This window comes from Numida meleagris, chromosome 12 (assembly GCF_002078875.1).
Source record: "Numida meleagris isolate 19003 breed g44 Domestic line chromosome 12, NumMel1.0, whole genome shotgun sequence".
Taxonomy (NCBI): domain Eukaryota; kingdom Metazoa; phylum Chordata; class Aves; order Galliformes; family Numididae; genus Numida; species Numida meleagris.
Genome location: NC_034420.1, coordinates 5,838,514 through 5,856,737, shown reverse-complemented (window position 1 = coordinate 5,856,737; position 18,224 = coordinate 5,838,514). Strand labels below are relative to the sequence as shown.

Genomic DNA, 18,224 nt, shown 5'->3' with positions numbered 1-18,224 from the left:
ACTGCTAAGAATTAATTCTAGTAATCCTAACCTTCCGGTTGGCATGTCAAAGACACAATCAGACCTGGCAGTTATGTTATTGCACTACCAGTACAATCTACTCATTGTCCTACAAAAGTGAAGCCATCATTTTGATTATCAATACCATTATTTTTTCTTCAGTTAAGAGATTGATTCCTTTAACATTACAGAGTGGAAAAAATAAACTTCTTGCAGATCAATAATACAACACTTACTTTTCTTCCTTCAGACAACCCTGATAAATGCAGCTTTAGATTGCTTATCTTAGGGACATTACAGCCTAGAGGAAAAAAAAACAATTTTTTTTTCTTCTCATATCTTTCAAATTTACACTGTCTACTTGCCATTAAACTGCCTTAAAATTCTTCAGTAATCATCATTTTGGTCATTAAAGTCTTGCTGCTGTAATTTTTCTATGTTATGTTGACATTACATTCCAGTAGTTTAAAAAGCAGCCTCAGAACACCCTGGGTTCACAGGTCAAATTAATTTAAAAGTTAGATGGAGCACTGAATGCTATTAATGGAAAATTGATCCTGAGAGATAAAACTCATTACCTAGGAATGCATAACTGGAGTATTACCTCAACATAGGTCTCTCAATGTCCTCTACCTACCAAAGGGATTTTTATTTATGTTTTCCTTAGAAGGATTTTAGAAGACATTGCAGTATATGTGATTCCAAACTGTTAAAATTTTTTTTCAACATTTGAATGAGAGAAAGAAAATCCATCCAGAAGTATATTTTTTATTATTATTAAGTATGAACTCATTAGGTAAACTCTTGAGTATAAACTTACTAAACAGTATGGGGCCCTGCTTGTACCCAGTATAGCAGAGACCTACTAGAAAGCACACCAGTGTGGCATTGAGTTGGCAGCCTTGCTCTGAAATCTCAAAATGACTGCGTGGTTCTAAGTCCCATGAGCAAGTTGCTTTTCTGCTGTGCTTCTCAGTCAGCATTTCTGCTGTGTGTAATTCTGTGTGTGTATCTTAACCTCATCCTAGATGCAATTGAAAGGTCCTTTTGTGTTTGGCCTGTCACTCAGAAGATGTGTCATTGAACGCTATTACCTCTACAGGTGTCCAATCAGAGCCAGTGTCTAACTGGAGTTGCTTTGTCTGAAATACTGAGGCTAACAAAGGAGAAACCATTACAGCCTATTATATGTGAAAAGAACTTTTGCTGGACTCAGTAAGTGGCCCAATTTGTCTAAGAACTCCACCAAAGTGTCCTAAGTGGATTCTTAGGGCTGCCCGGTAGACTCTGGATGGCTCCCCTGCTATGCTTCCTTTGTTTAATCCTCTTATTGGAAATCTCTCCTCAAATATTCATTTCAGTTAGGTTATTAGCATCATTTCTGTCTCACCTCTGTTGCAATCCGTTATCCCTGATTTACTGGGAAAAGTGAAGCATCAACCTACTGAAGATGGGTCTGTGTGGGATTATTTCATTTTATATTTATACAGAACTTTTTAAAGGAAGTGTTTTATACTTGGGAATTAAAACTTACTGATGCTGGTCAAAATAATAGTACCTATAGTGGTATGCTGAATGGCTAGTATATGTACTGATAATTCCCTGATGTAAACTGATGTACAGCAACCAGTGTAACTTTCATCTCTCTGACACAAAAATCAGGTTGATAAAATTGGAAAATAGAAAATGGGAACTACATTGAGCTGTTCACCAGAGGTTCAGTCTCTGCAAACAAGATGCCGTAGGCACTCATGAAAAATGTAGCCTCTCTGACTCTCTTTGCCCAGTAGGGTCACGTCCAGATCCTTTCACCTTTAAATCACATTGCCTCTTGCTTCGCTATTGCATCTTGCCCTCGTTCCTAGTTTGTTGCTGCCTTACAGGCTTCTGTGGTTCTAGAGATGAGAGAGGAACGTTTATTAAGAGAGATTTATTTGGAAAGGTCAGACTCTACATTACCTCAGCATTAGGTTCGGTCTGCAGAATAATGATTTCATTTAGAACACAGGTTTTGCAGACATCACTTATTTTAAAATATGGCTTTGAGGAATCAAACATGTCAAAGTCTGGTAAGTGAGTGAATCTCCATTCTGCTGAGTGCTTCTGAGCACTAGAAGCTTGATTTACACTAGATTTTGATTTTAAACATGGAAGAACACTACGTACTGTTGATAAGTGTACACTGAAGTGTAAAACACTGGTTGCTTCACCTTTCCAGTTTTATGAAGAGAAAGGTTTATAAACATGCAAGAGACAAAAACAGGAAGAAAATACTCTTCTCTTTTAGTAGTGCTTGTTAGTCTAGTCATATATGGATAATTCCAACAGGTCAGTCTATATATCGGTATCTGTTTTGTGTTACAGCTCCTTAGTACCTCCCCATAAATTCAGATATAGCTTTTTATAAATACTTGCACAATCTGACTAAAAGAGAGTTGTTGTAAAAGTCCAGATTATGAAGTCCAGGATTTAAATCTTGGCTTTATTCACAAAGACTTCATTCTACATATTATAAGGCTTTATACCAGCAGAATTTGGTAATACACATACTATATTTTTAACCACGAGGCACACAGGATCTGTAGCCCTGCAGTATCATCTGGAAATTCACATATGTATGTCAGGCACAGTGAGAACACAGACTGAAAAGAAACTCTACAGACATCTTGTATGTGACGGGATACAACAGATTTAGAGATACAGAAATACACAAATCAGTATTAGCTGACTACAGCCTTATAAAACCACAGTGGCATATACTTTGTTATGACTTTTCTGAGCATCAGTGTGTTTGAAAATGTATAATGGAATAATTTGTGGATATTTATGGGACCTCTTCCCAGTGTAAGAGCAGTAGGGGAAAAAATGCTTGTTTAAAATGTAATGAGCAGATGAAAGATGCTGGGGTCATGGGCTAACCTCAGGCAGGGACTGACCTCCTTAATACCCAGCAAGAGCCAAAATGGATAGACACAGGGTAAGAAGGGCTTTGAACATGAAAACAAGAAAACTTTTGAACAGGAAAATAAGCAGCTTGTTTGAGGCAACAGAGGAGAGAAAGTGCCTAGAGAAACAGCATGATGGAAAGACTGTCAGTTAGGAGAAAGTTGTTTTTAGAAATTAGTAGGAAAGGTTACATAATGACATGTTCTGCATGTCATCCAGCGAAGTTCTGTGAGGGTTTGGCATACTCTGCTTGTGAGAACCTAGGGAGAAATTGGGCTTACAAGGAGTGTCCAGGGCCTGAAGGAATGGACAGGCTAGAAATAGTGAGATCATAGATCACAGAATCACAGAATTGTAGGGGTTGGAAGGGACCTCCAGAGATCATCAAGTCCAACCCCCCTGCCAAAGCAGGCTCCCTGCAGCAGGTTGCACAGGTAGGCATCCAGGTGGGTCTTGAATATCTCCAGAGAAGGAGAATCCACAACCTCCCTGGGCAGCCTTTTCCAGTGCTCTGCCACCCTCACTGTGAAGAAGTTCCTTCGCATATTGGTGGGGAACTTCCTATGCTCGAGTTTATGGCCATTTCTCCTTGTCCTGTCCCCACAGACTGCTGAAAAGAGGCTGGCCGTGTCCCTTTGACTCCCACACTTGAGATATTTATAAACATTAATAGGATCACCTCTGAGTCTTCTTTTCTCACAGAATCATAGAATCACAAGGTTGGAAGGGACCTACAAGATCATCTAGTCCAACTGTCAAGGCTGAACAGACCCAGGTCACCCAGCCTTTCCTCGCAGGGGAGATGCTCCAGGCCCTTTATCATCTTTGTGGCCCTCTGCTGGAAGATAGATACCTTCATGATTTGTTTTATGAGAGAAATAAGGGAAGATGATAGGAATGAGGGTGTTTAAGATCTCCTAATTAGGTAGGTAGTTCCATGGAAGTAGAGTCATATAGGTCTGTGAGGAGAGATCACAGACGCAGCTGACTGTCTGTCTGAATAAAGGTAGTTGTGAAATATAGAAATGAACATGAAGACATCATAGATGGTGCCTGAATTGCATTTGTAAATGTAAAATTTGAGAATTTGGGACAGAAAAAGGACAATGCTGAGAGACTCCTCCTAAATGTTGTGGAAGGGGTAAGGATTCCAGTGATACAGAGAATAAATAACACAAGAAGTCAGTCAGAAAACTGAAAGAGAAGATTTCAGAAAGGATTCATTCATTTATTTGGTTTTACATCTCTCAGCTTATTTCATACAATGTTATCAGCTCTCTTTTTCTGCATTTGTTTCTCGCTTAAAAACACAGATGTTGCCTGTTTGGAATTTGTCACTTTATTCTAGCCATGTTTGTCCTTGTCTTTTCTTTATTTTCTGCATTCTATGTCACTGTGCATCCTTTCTTCAGTATCTTCCTGGTCTTTTTTTCTGACATCAAACCCAAGTTTCTTCTCTTCACTTTGCAGCTCTTCAGCGTGCTGCCTTTCTTTGTCTACCCCTATGTATTTTACTGATAATTTGCTTCCTTCCTCTTTACTGATGGCTGTGTTTCATTAAGTACTTGGAAGGCTTCTTTCTTTGCATCTCTTGAGCATGGAGTTTCCTTCTGACATATAGCTTAATTTCTTCTCTTTCTACTGCTATTCCATATAATCAGCACAGGAATTACCAGATGAAAATAGCCTTCTGCCTGTGTATTTGTAGCAATTATGGAATACTGGAGATGGGACATCTCCTAGCATCCCAACTCAGGATACTGAAATGAAAGCTAAATAACAGTTGCATAACTATTCACATTTCTGCATTGAAAGCTTACTTCTCCACTACGTTAAACCACATATTCTCATTTATGTCTGTTCAAAGTGAATGCAAAATCATAATGTAAAAGGACTATTTGAGACTGAAGTTAATGGAAAATCAGTCATGAAACTAAAAGAAAAAGAAAAAAAGTCGGCTGCCCTTACTGTTAGCACTTAACAGAATCTGTCACTTTGTCAGTAACCAAGGGAAACATTTTAATGAAAAAAAAATCAGGGAGATGCAAGTAGTATGCAAATTATAATTGAAAATTGCTTGTTTTGAGACTGACCTTTGAAACCTCAATAAATACAGTACTAGTCCAGGTGCAATTTTACATCTCTACCATCATAGTAATATATGGGTATCTGTTTTGCTTAAATACTGAAAAATAATTTACAGAGATCAAATATGTTTCAGCACACCTACGTTATTTACAGTATTTTATGCTTAGATCAACTCTAACACAAAAAGTGACTTGCCAAAAGCAACATAGAGATCAATGGCTGAGCTTAAAAGTAAAATTCAGGAAGCCTCGTTGCCAGCTTCCTTTTTACCCACTAGACACTAGTACTCCATAAATATGTGATCAAAAGATTGCTCTGGTGCATGCCTCTGCTGGGGAAGGGGTGGGGGGACCTGAAAAAAATCCCTCTCCTTGGATGCATTTAATAACATTGTAGTGACAATTTTTTAATTGTAAGTCAAAATGAATGAGCATGTTTCTTGCGATCTGTGTCATATCTGTTTTTGTTTCTGAAATATGACCTGTCAGTAGTAAAATATTTAGTGGACAGTACAATGAAATCATTTGTTATTTATGGGAACCTGTGAACTGATCAAGGAGGAGAACTGTTGTGCAAGCTGGCGCTGAAATGAACATGAAGCCTGAACCTGCTAGCTTCTTTTGTGTTGCCACCTACCACTTAACCATGCATTCTCTGCACTGGCTGGGTTTAGCATCTCCATTCACTTCTTCCTTTACATGTAGTCTCCCTGTAAGTGAGAATGTCAGCCTGGGATCAAGGAATAAGGAGCATGTGCTTACGAACAATTTTCTATCAGAAAATTCAATCATGGTTCTTTTAATCAAAGCATTAATCTTTCGGACATGTATCACAGAGAGAACTCAGAGCAAACCTTTCTGCCATTGTATCTTTTTAGGGTCATTTCTGTGATTGCAGCCTATCAGCAAAAGGTAGTTGGGAAGTGAGGCAACATAGATAATGAGAAATGATTCTCAATATGATTATATGATATTTTTTACTTATCTCTCTCCATGGTTTCAATCCATTAGGGGGTGGTTGTGAAATAGGTTTGGTCAATGGCCAATCAATAAAAAGAAAATCACCTTAAAGGGTATGCTATAAGTGCAACAGTAAAAGATGAGTCTCCTGCACCCAAAAATGAGGCTGAGCTAGTTTTTATTTAATAGGGCTGCAAAGCTGCAAAAGGGCAGTATTTAAAAAGCGGTGCTACATGCCCTCTTGTTTAGGTGACAGAACAGTTTATGGTAGATTGCAGTGATTTTTATCTTGATCATCTTCAGCAATGAAACCATGCAGACTTTCGTCTAGTTTTCAGCTTGATTTACCTATGAATGCAAGCCAAAAAAGGCAGTGGTATCTGTTCTTGGTATTTTGAGGCCTTGATTAGGGTTTTAATCAGAGTCACTTCTATCAGAAGACTAAAATACTCATTCCAGCTCAGTGCACTACTCTTCTCTTTTGGATGTCTCCAGCCATTTTTAACTGCATTGACCTTCAAAGTTGCAAGATCCAGTTTAAATCAGCATGAGAACCCTTCTTGCATCTCCTTTTTTTCCTCTTGCATAATAATTTTTGTGTGGAGTTTTGAGATGTAATTTGTCATTGAAAACTTCCATGATTTTTTCAAAGAAGACTTTTCCAAACCTTTTTCTTTCCAAGTTAGAAGTGTGCTGGCATAATGAAATGATCACCCGTCAGTGACTTTATCCAGGATACATCTGCTTCCATCATTCCTGGGCATGGTGTTAATTAGAATTCTCTGAAGCCTGTCCTGCAGCAGATGTTTTAGGGTCACCCCTTACCATGTATCCAAGAGGTATCAGATGAACTTTGCTAGAAGCAGGGTTGGTTGTGATGTCTTGGAGATGTTGTTTGTTGCCGTTCTAAGCATTTTGCTTTTCACAGATCAATGAAACACTGTCCCCAATTTAATTACAACAGCAAGCAATTTCATCTTCATCTATTAATATTATACATTAATATTATAGTGCAGTGATGTCCTAGGGCTCCTCTTGATGGTGAATGAGAATGACATAGATTCTTCTTTTTTTTTTTTTCCCTTCAGCATAGCAATAAACATTTGGGTTCTATAAAGTGTTGATTACAGCCAAGAAATATAATGTCTGGGGCACTGGGGCAGCTTTTTCACTGCTGCTTAAGTGAGTATTTCAAACTGTTAATATGTTCCCAGCTTTCTGAAGAGGCACAGTTTTGATGAGAATGTTTTATGCTGGGGCTCAGTGTTGAGGCTTGTGCACAGCTACGCTGACTGCTGCTGCTCTTTCTCACGTAATAGAGATGCCAGACCCATCCAACAACTAGAATGTGGAAAAATAAAAATTGACACCACTGAACTTAAGTAAATTAAAGAAATCTAAATAAGCAGACACTAATCAAATCTTTACTCCTTCCATTCCTCAGCCTCCACATACAGGAGTATGGAACACCTCTCCTGCAAGGATGGGCTGAGGGACCTGGGGCTGCTTAGCCTGGAGAAGAGAAGGCTCCAGGAGACCAGAAAGGGGGGCTATAAAAAAGAAGGGGATAGACTCTTTATCTGGGTCTGTTGTGATAGGACAAGACGAAATGGTTTCAGAGGTTTCAAACTAAAAGAGAGGAGATTTAGATTGGATATAAGGGAAAAGTTTTTTACAGTAAGGGTGGTGAGGCAGTGGCACAGGTTGCCCAGAGAGGTGGTGAATGCCCCATCCCTGCAGACACTCAAAGTCAGGCTGGACAGGGCTCTGAGCACATAATCAAGCTGTAGGTGTCCCTGTTCACTGCAGGGAGTTGGACGTTAGATGACCTTTAAGGATCCCTCCCAACTCTTTCTAGGATTCTCAGCTTGACTCACAAGGAATTTGTTATGAGAAGGTTGTGCTGTGCCTGCCTATTCCTACAGTGGCTGAAATGCAGCCTTTTCTGGGGGAACAGCAGTGAGAGGCAGCTGCCTGCTGTGGAGGAGGCAGCAGTTCTTGTGGCGGGAACCGCTGCAGGACCTGTCCCTCAGCAGCTCTGTGCAGAACGGTACTTTGTGGTACAGAAAGTTGTGGGAAATTCTAATTTTACCTGCAAAATAATGGACAGTAGACCTATAAGCGTACTTAATGATTTGTTATAAAAGTAGTTGAGGTACTAAAGATGAGTCTTGTAGCTGCTGTGACTCTCTGGAAGAAACCAGGAGAGGAAGGAGGGCCGCAGCCCTCCTCTGTCAGTGTCAGGTGAGCTGTGCACAGGTGACCGTGGTTTTTTGTTTATCGCCAGGGTGCTAGATTCTCTTGGTGTGTTTGCTGTTCTAATTGCTTTCATGTTTTTCTGTTTGATTATTGGGCCTTCCCAGTTTTTGTGTGAATGTATGATCATACACGGGCAGGTATGAGTGACAGTGCAGGAATGTTACCCAAATATTTTTTTGACGTCTCAACTCTTTGCCAAAGAAACAGTGCCAATATAATACGGTCAAATTAAGTAGGAGGAGCTGAAAAACAAATATTTGAAAACATAGGTCCAACAGAAGATATGAACACAAAGACTGTGTACAGAAATCACTACCTCCAACCTTATCTCTTTAATGACCAGACAGAATAGGTACATCTGCTTAAATATAGAACAGAAAGAGAAAATATTTTGTCAGATAAAAATGAAACTCAGAAAAATTGCCTGAATTTACCATGGAAATACTTTATTACGGCCAATTCTTGAGATATAAAAGAAAATAAAACCTGGTCTATCTAATTTTGTAAAAAATCCTCTTGCTTCTTTTGCAGAAGAAGCAGTTCTAACTAACTTCTTCAAGAGCATACAAGACCTTTCTTTTGCTTCAGAGAAAAGGTAAGAAACCAATTGTCTGACTTCTTCTACCTATTTTTTTGTTCTCTCCTAATGCAGCCTAATCTGAGCTTCTCTTGGGAAGCCTGATATTTAGACTAAAAATGTACTGAATAGTGCAAGTTCTTACATCTATAATACATCTGTTCATGATTTCAGTATGACAAGATCTGGAGAGATTTCTGTAACATAATGCTGGTTCTCCATTGAGGAATTAGGAAAGTTTGTTCTGGGCACTACTGGGAATGGTTGATGTACACGTATTTCAGTTTCATTGCAGCAGTGTAGAGACCTGTTTGGTGATACGGTCATAAAATTCAGGTTTCCTGGTAGTGCACCCCCAGACATCAGAGGATACTGCTAACAGAAGAGTAAAGGGCATGGAGTATTGGCAGCTAGACCCTCTGTTTTACTGCTACAGTGAAGATTTAGCTCCTTTTCATGTTTGTTAAAGCAATGTTGTGACAAAGTTACAGGGTTAGGGACAGAGGGTAGGCTTCTTCCAGAGGAGCAGTGATTAGCACTAGGCAAGATGCTGCTATTTGATTCTTTAGTATGTAAAATCAAGGTAATGTTAAATAGGTAACTGAAGGTTATTTCACCATTTTCTGCCTTTCATCGTAAAGTTCCTGAGAAAGAAAAGAGGCTTTTATGTCCAAAGAAGGCAGTGATATTTCCAATAATGCCTCTTTTTGGTGCAGCATTTCTTGTTTATACTTTGTTTGCTGAAAGAGAACTGAGAAAAAAGAAAGAGCTGGTGTTCAGGAGGAAGGGAAGAGACAGTAATAAACACCATTCTATTTACACTTAACAGTGTCACAAAATTGCCAGTCTTAACATATTGCTGTGGTATTCTGCTACTTCAGACATTTCTTCTTCTTTTCTTTCATGATAACGAAAATGAAAAACTATTTCACCTTGAAAGCTTTACATCTGTAGTGGGATTTCAACCACAGTGAATTTGTCCAGAAACCACCAAACCTTGAGATGAATAAAAGTCTTGACAGCTGTACACTGATAAGCTGTAGTGCCTTATTTTCCCGTGTTCCTAACTGCCTTATATTGTGTGAGTAGGCTATACCAAGAGCGCGATTATTGCTACATTTATAATGTGGTCCACCCAGAGTCACAAATAATGGATTACAAGGAAAAATATATTATTTGGAAGGTCTTAAAAATGCGATTTAAAATGTAGGTCTACTACCAGTCAACTCACTGGCCTACTTGAACCATTTCAAATTAGCTCAAGAAATTATTTTTTAATGGCTTGCTCTGTCTTGGAAGAAGGGAAAAATTGATAAAATATACTTTCCTTCTAACCAACTTTTACACCAGCCCCTACAGCAGAAAATTAAACTTTAAAGAAATATAGTTTGCTGTATAATTTATTAGCTTACGGATTGCCTACAGTGTGTACTAAATCTTCTACATAATGTATTTATTAGTGATACAAACACTTTTTGAATTTTTAAGTGCTAGCATTTCTTTTTATTCGTTAAAATGTAAGATTTGAAAGCTAATCTTATTGGTGTCATCTCACACACTGTAAAGTATTATAGATATATTGTTAGATACAATGTTAGAATTGCAAAGTCAAGCAGAAATTATGAAACCACAATAGTAAAACAGCTCTTTGTATATAATTATTGTGTAGTCACTGTGAAATGTACAGTTACTTATAAAGCTTCTTAGAATAAAAGCTGCAGATGTATTTTAACATCAGTAGTGATATGCTTGTTCCATCCACTTCATTCTTGAAATAGTATGATCTCTACAAATATGATACTGTTTTGACTGATATTGAATAAATGAATAAAAAAAAATAAGCCCAGGCAGATATTCAGAAAGATCAGTTTCATTCACATAGTTCAAACTTTGAAAAACCTGCAAACAGCAGTCCAATGATGACATTAGGTCAGTCACACAACTCATAGATAAGCTGTAGATTTCTGTAAGGCTGCGTGCTCTTCAGTGATTAACTTAGTATTATACCTGATTAAAACAAATGGACATATAAAAGCCCTTTCCCTGACAGTCTAAAGGAAACTGGTAGGGGGAACCTTATCTTTTTCTATCAGAGGTGACAAGACTCCCATTTGCAGGAATATTTTTTAAGTTCTGTAAGAACTTGTAAATTCTATCCATTTTGAGGAAAAGAGGAAACCCCTTTTTTATTTGTTTTAGTAAAAAACACTAATGGTAATTACTTCAGGAACCATCAGTCACTTGCTAATGGAGTAGGAAAGTGTACAACTACGTAGCCTCTATTAGTAAAAAAAAAAATTCCCAGTGAAAGAAGTTGAAATGCTATAGAGAGGTACTATTGAAAATTAATCAAGAGCTGTTGAAGCACTTCTTCTGACAGCTTGAAAAGCAGTTTTGTGAGGCTGTCTGAATTATCTACAGTGGGAGAATTGAAAAGACTGACAATAGTTTTACAACCACTTCTGCCGCTGTTAAGCCGAACCTAGAAGTTTTATTTTGCACATCAGAATGAAGTCCTAGTATATATGCATTCAGCAGTGAATTCTAGTCACAACAGATTGGTTGTACAGAGAAGTTCTGCAAGATGTTTGTTTCTTTAACTTTATTTTGAGACAATTATCTTCTCTCCTTTCCAGTGTAGTTATAATGCAATGTCATGCAAATGGCTGATGTCCACTGTGCTTAGAACTTTAAACTTCAGTATGTTTATTTTTCACTCCTCGCTATTTTGGAATTCAGTGTAAATCTCATTTTAAATGTTATCTGACATTATGCTAGCCAGACCATGGAAAGAAAGAAAGCAATAGTTCAAAGAAGCTTTGGACACAGTAATAGACTTCATACTGTGAAGTCCACATTAGTTCTATCTAGTTGTCATTGTTACTATGCTTCAAATGAAATGTTTACCTCCTGAAGCAGAGAAAACCTCTGAAAGACTGTTCTCTTCTTCATACTGTTGTTGGTAAATTTCTGACTTATCATGCTCTTTTGCCACTGGTAGTGATAGTTTCAGGAGAAAATTCTTGTTGGAATAGATGTCATCTCATGTTTTAAAGTAGGTTAACAAAAGAATTCTGTTTTGTTTTTTTTTTTAAAAAAAGTCAAGCTTTCTGATTCAGATCCATCCCTTATCCTAATATGTACTTACATGTGATGAAAAGATATTCTGAAGACGCATTCATGTTCAGTTCTATTACTTCCATGGATTCACACTACACAGCCACAAAATTGTTGGACTGTAGCTATGGAAGGAATGAGGTATTGCTTTTAGAAGAGAATTAAGTCATATGCCATGATAGACCTATGTTGCAAAATGTCTGGAGAAGAGTATGGCTTTAAGGTGGAGATGATAAGTGGAAGTTAATTACTGTTAAGGGAGAGACTTTGGGGTTTGCCACTGTGTACCTGAAATTGAATGTGGAGCCAAGCACAGAAAAAGGCAAGACAGGATGTAGAAAATCATTCAAATTACTCAGGAGCCCAAATTCTAGTGAGTTTCAAGGTGGCTTTTGTTCCTACCTACAAGAAGAGGTAGGTGTGCTTTGGGGTCTTCTAAATGCAACATAGAACATGTAAAATAGAGATATTTCCTGGAAAACTTTGTGTTTTGTTCTGCAGTCTGTGTTAAAAGTGATTCCAAACTCCTCACACAAGGATGGCAAGGAGCCACTGGGGGAACACTGGGATGACGATGCCACTGGAAGCTGCTGCTTCTCAGCTTGCTTAGTACCTGGATTAAAATCAGCCCTCAGATAATATAAGCATGTTACCTAATGTGATTCAGAATAAGAAATTTTTATCTCGATGTCTTTCTTCTTGAATTAGTGAAAGCACTAATTCACCACTCTAGTGGGGGACGTCGCCTAAATTGCACTGGAATTGCTAACGTAGTGCAGGTTGTTAATAAATGAAACTACTGTGACATTCTTATTGTGTTAAGGATAATTTCTGTATTATCAGATGTTGTATTATATTAGCAAGAACTGAACCATCCCATCAATGTTATGGTAAGGTTATTCAAGTACTAGAACTTCTCTAGTATATTAGAAAAAAAATTGAGTACTGCTTTTCAGTAGGGACATTATTGTTGAGAGGACAAATAGAGGACTGATATGTCTATTGTGACTTTTATATGAGTGGAAATTTGGAATTTCAGCTTCCTCTTTTCCTAGTTTAGCACTGTAATAGAGAACAGCACTTCAGCTGTGGAGTTTCACATTTAAATCTCTTAAACTTCTGTAGAATTTGAATTTTTGTGTCCTTCAGCCATTTCTTCAAAAATCCTAAAAATATGTCATTTGCACAATTTGTTAGCATTTTTTTTGTCAGTGAAAGAAGTAAGAATTTAGTTTTTTAATTGGAAAACTTTCTGTAATTTGGAACCACTGCTGATACACCAGTGGTGAAAAACACTACAATGAGTAATGGATAGAACTGCTTGAAATGTGTAGAAGTTGGCCATTGTGGTAAAAACAAGGGCTTACGAAAAAAAAATCCACAAGCAAACTGACAAAGAAAAAAGGTAAAACTGTGACTTAAGAGAAGTGCATGTTTGTATGATAGGAAGTTTAAAAATAAATAAAGCACTGCAATCTCAGAAAGAAATGCCATCTTTTGTGGAAGTTATAAGAATAGAAAGAATGTTACCTCAGTTGAATAGTCTTCCAGATAAGTATTTTCTCAAATACTTGGTATTTTGTGATCTTCTTCTGTTATGGTATGTTTTGGTTTGGCTGAGAGGATGCTGATTATAAAATATCAACAGTGACTTCTCCAGAGAAGCACTTTTCAAGGAGAGCATAATGCTGATGTCTTTGAGACAGTAAGTTGATATTTTTTCTGCAACTAAATAAGGGTAATAGTGTAAACCCAGATTCGCTAGTCCTGTTTAGTAGTATTGGTACGGGAACTTGGCTTTGCATTCAGTCAAGGTCACATGGATTTTATGATAAACTGTTCAAGTTTTCTTAGAATATTAATGACTGACATTTCAAATGGGCAAAATATGCAACTAAACTCTGTCAAGTTTGAGGTAAGAAAATTAACCTTAGACATAAAGTATTAATACAGTAGAATTTCATTCATCTACTTTGTTGAGCCAGATAACATGTCTCTTTGCAAGTGTCTCTACTAGAAACATGGAGCCTTTGAAAACTGGAGTGCTCATTATTTCCAGAGAAGCTGGGTTCTGGTGGTGCACTTCCCTGTGCAAATGAGCACAATTTGGTGAAACAACAAATCTGAAATCATACATTAATATTAGGGAAAATCGGGCTGTAATTTGGAGAGAAATGAGGAATATTATTGCAAAGTAGAATTGATTTAATGAGAAAGATACACATAGAAGTGAAAAAGCTTTTATTTGGTTTAAGTATGTAGCTGTTCTACAGTTATAGCTTAGAGCTTTATCTTACGACCTCATGCTGACCTATTTACCACAAATACTAATGTTTTTTAATGGACTAGACCAGATACTTTTGGAATATTATCTCACAGGTCAGGTAGCTGACTTTTCTCCTCCTCTCCTCTTGGCAATTCATTCATACAGAACAAACTACTTTTGTGATTTTTAAGTGCTCTCTATGCAATAGAATTTAATATTCATTACCAAATATAAAGACAGTTTTGGCTTTTAAGGTGAATCTTGTTCACATCTTTCAGTGTGTTATTCCAGTTATCTTTAATGTAGATGCACTTAGATTTTCTTTCTAAGTGGAAAAGTGAATGAATTGTTCCATCATTAAACCCTCGTTTCCTCAACACTAGAAATTCAATGTCTAAAAAAGATGTATCTGTCATGTCTCCTCATATTATATGAGATTTGCTTTGCTGATTTCTTATTGAATTCTGTACCTCAGTCTATATAGCAATTTTGAGGTCTCCTTTGAGCATGTGTGCCCTCTGGACTAAGATATTTCATGAACAGATCTCCATTTAATGACAGTCTTTCAATTTTATCTCATTGTTCAAACATGCAATACAATGAAGTTGTTGAGTTTGTTTTTCTAGTGGTGCTTTTTAAAGCTCTTCACTTACCCTCTTAAAATAATGTAGTTAAGAGCAACTCCAAGGAGTTCTCCAGTGTAGGCTGGAGAAGGCAGCAATATGTTAGCAGGTATTTTTTCTGCATATTTTTTTGTAATGGGGGTAGGGAGCTAGTGCATGCATGCTCTACCAAAATGTTCCTGCTATTAAAGTATTAATTAAGATTTTTTTTTTCTGTGTTTTCTTTAGAATTCAAAGAGAATTAGATACTTAGTTCTTTTAGGCACCTCTGAAAATACCAGTGTTAGATTTGAGGACCTTGCTGGGTGTAGGTGAACATTTCAACTTGTGTGTCTAACACATGGCAAAGCTGCATGTTGGATTTATAGAACTGAATGTATTATGCTACATCCATCTTGAAATGTTGGAAATAATTTCTTGCTAAGTGCAATGAATGAGTTTTCTATATGCTATGCACATGGTTGTTTTTTTTAAATCATGGATAATGTTTATTTTTTGCAATGTTATTGTGAAACCTTAGAAGTTAATTAGTTGGGATAGTTGGACCATTTTTCTTATCTTTATTCAGCAGGGATTACAAAGAATTTGAATGTAGCACCGTGGTATGAGCCTGCTTCAGATACAGTCAATTATATAAGTCTATCAACAGCTATTTTATTATGGGAACAACTGAGACAGAAGGCTTGTGTTCTGTGATGAATATAGATTAGAAAGAGGTCACCCTGACATACATAATTAGTTTCAGAATTTTAAATTAATAGGTAGTGTGCCCCTAAGGCATCCATACATTCAGGCTGAAGCTGCAGGATATCTGGTCCAGTTCCTGTCTGCTTTTGTCACCAATGACATGGCTTAATGCACTGCTTGTATAATCGCATAAGATATTATGGCAGAACTAAATTACTGTAAAAACAAAATTTGCATATTACTTTATTCATACTACATACATTTCCCTTCGGAAACATTTGCACTGTTAAATTATTATGCAGATTACCAGTAGATCATTGGCTCAACTTGATATGTCTTCAGGTGCTTTATGAGAGCTAAGCAGATGCTTAAAAAAGTTTCTGAAATTAGTTAATTGAGAAGATCTAGAGGTTTATGAAATTGCTAACATGTCTTGTTAAATGAATACTAGTAGCACAAAATGACTAGACAAAAGGTGAACTGAAGGGTGTTACCTGCCAAGATCTGAATGGTATAATGGAATGCAGATTTCTGGCCCAAACTGGAATGAACCAAAGCTGAGAATAGCATTTCCAATGAATTTGATTGATAGCTCCATCTCTCACCTGTTTTTATGTGTTCTGACTACTGCTGGAGAGATGCCATTATTGGCAGGACAGTATCTTCCTTTTCTTTTTGATCTGCAAGCTTGTGTGGGTTACCTGAGTTTCTTGAACCTTTTCAGATATGTTGAGTTTGAGTTGAGTTATACAATAGAGCAGAATTTTTTATTTTTTGAAGCATCTTAGTAGCACATGAAATCTGATAGCACTTGATAGTTTTAACTTAATATAACTGTTGTTTAGTTTATCCAGATGTGAAACTGGAAGAAAAAGAAGCAAAGCAAAATAATTTAACATTTTCCCAAAATTGAGAAAATAAGTCCATACATTTCAAGAACTGAAACTGTTGCTTTACTAGCACTAGTAAATTGAAAAATAGGAGGACAGGGTTTTCAGTGGTAGGAGTTTTCTATGTATTTGTTGACATTAGTAATAAAACACTTCATCATTAATTCATATATAAAAGAAGTCTTGACAGACACCTTCCTACCCTACAGCAAGCTTGAGTTGTGGTACAAAACATAACCAAGTTATTAACTGTAAATTTTTAGATTTTTTTTTTTAAGTGTGTGGGTGTTACATAACAGATATCATTCTAAAATATCAAAAGCCCACACGTCTACAGACGAAGACAAGCGTGGAGTATTTAGTTAATTGTCTATTGGTTCCTGATAAAGTAGAATTATGTAGTAGTCAGTCAGTATTATTAGTAGTCAGTCATTGGCTGTTATTTAGTGAAATGGAATGTGTGCCAAGCAGATCCACAAATAGTCAAACTTTATTTTTTTTTCTTTAGAAATAATGTTGCTGAAATAAAATGTCACCAAGTAATGGTTTCCTGCTGCCACATAAACGCCACAGTGAAACCATTTATTTATTTTATAGTTATCTGCTTCATGGAAAATAAATACTGGAGCAATCCTGAACTGTTGATTTCCAAAATAGAAGATGTTGATCCTGTGGCAGCATTCAGTTATGATGTATTTACTTCTATTATAATGCCAAATGATTGGTGGGTTGCAAATTGAATCACTTTTTCCTGTGGGAACTGATATCGTTGAGTGATTTTTCACACAATACTTGTTTTGTTGAGTTCCTGTCTGTCCTTCCTTGTGGTCAATTCAAACTACATCCCTTATTTACACAATGCATCAAAAATCACTTGATTTCCTATCTATTTATGACTGTCTCTCTTAACATTTTGTAGATATTGTTTTTACCCTTCTCCATGCCTTCACATAGTTTATCAGTAGGAAGACTGCAGAGTTTCCTCCTTTGCTGTTACAACCCTTTTCTTTGAAATTCTGTTTTTAAATCTTTCTATTTACCAGAAGTATGCTGACAATGGTATTAGACAGAGCTCCCAGAGAAAAATAATCTTCATCCCTAGTGGCTCTTTAATTCCATGGATGAGAGCATGTGGGAGGACCACAAAAGAGAATAGAAGAGCAAGCAAGGCTATTTATTTATACTCCACGTTAATGAAAAACCTTAAAAAATATCATCAGGACATAGGCAGAAGCATCTGGTAAACGTTTCTTTAAAATGACTGGAACTGCAGAAATACGTATGTTAATTTCAGTTTATGTGGCTTGAAAGGGTGCATAGTAGCAAAACTCTGAATGTATTATGTAAACATATATAGAGAATTTTTTTGAAAAGTTTTGTAATGTGGTCCATAAAGAGCACTTTTTTTTTTCGTTATTATTTGCTGCTAGTATGTAGTGGTAACTAAGTAACTTCTTCCAAGCTGGGATAGAATGAGAAAATAAAATGCAAAACTCACTTCAGACCTTCACCAGTTCAAATTTACCTTTTGGAACTAGTCTTCTTTATTTAGCTTCTCATTTTTGCCCTGAATTCTCAGGTTTGATCCTACTTTTCTTTCATCCTTGTTTAGGGAAGTCTAGAAGACTATCTGGATTTTAGTTTTTCCAAGTTTATATCTCTGTCAATTAAGATAGCCTTATCTAGTTGATATTTTATGCATCAGACTTACAGAAAAACCTAGGAGGGGAGAGAAGGGAGAATCAAACAGTTCAAAGCTAAAACATTACAAATTTTCAAGGATAAATAATATCCATCATAGAATATCCTCAG

General features: G+C 36.8%; 1 long non-coding RNA gene across 1 annotated transcript in view; it reads left to right on the top strand.

Annotated features, from left to right (window-relative positions):
* The window catches only part of LOC110405247, a 1,207,595-nt gene that overhangs the window by 164,667 nt on the left and 1,024,704 nt on the right, over nucleotides 1-18,224 (top strand). The window contains exon 5 of the long non-coding RNA XR_002442765.1: nucleotides 8,784-8,847. This is a non-coding gene — a long non-coding RNA (uncharacterized LOC110405247). The remainder of the gene's footprint in view (nucleotides 1-8,783; nucleotides 8,848-18,224) is intronic.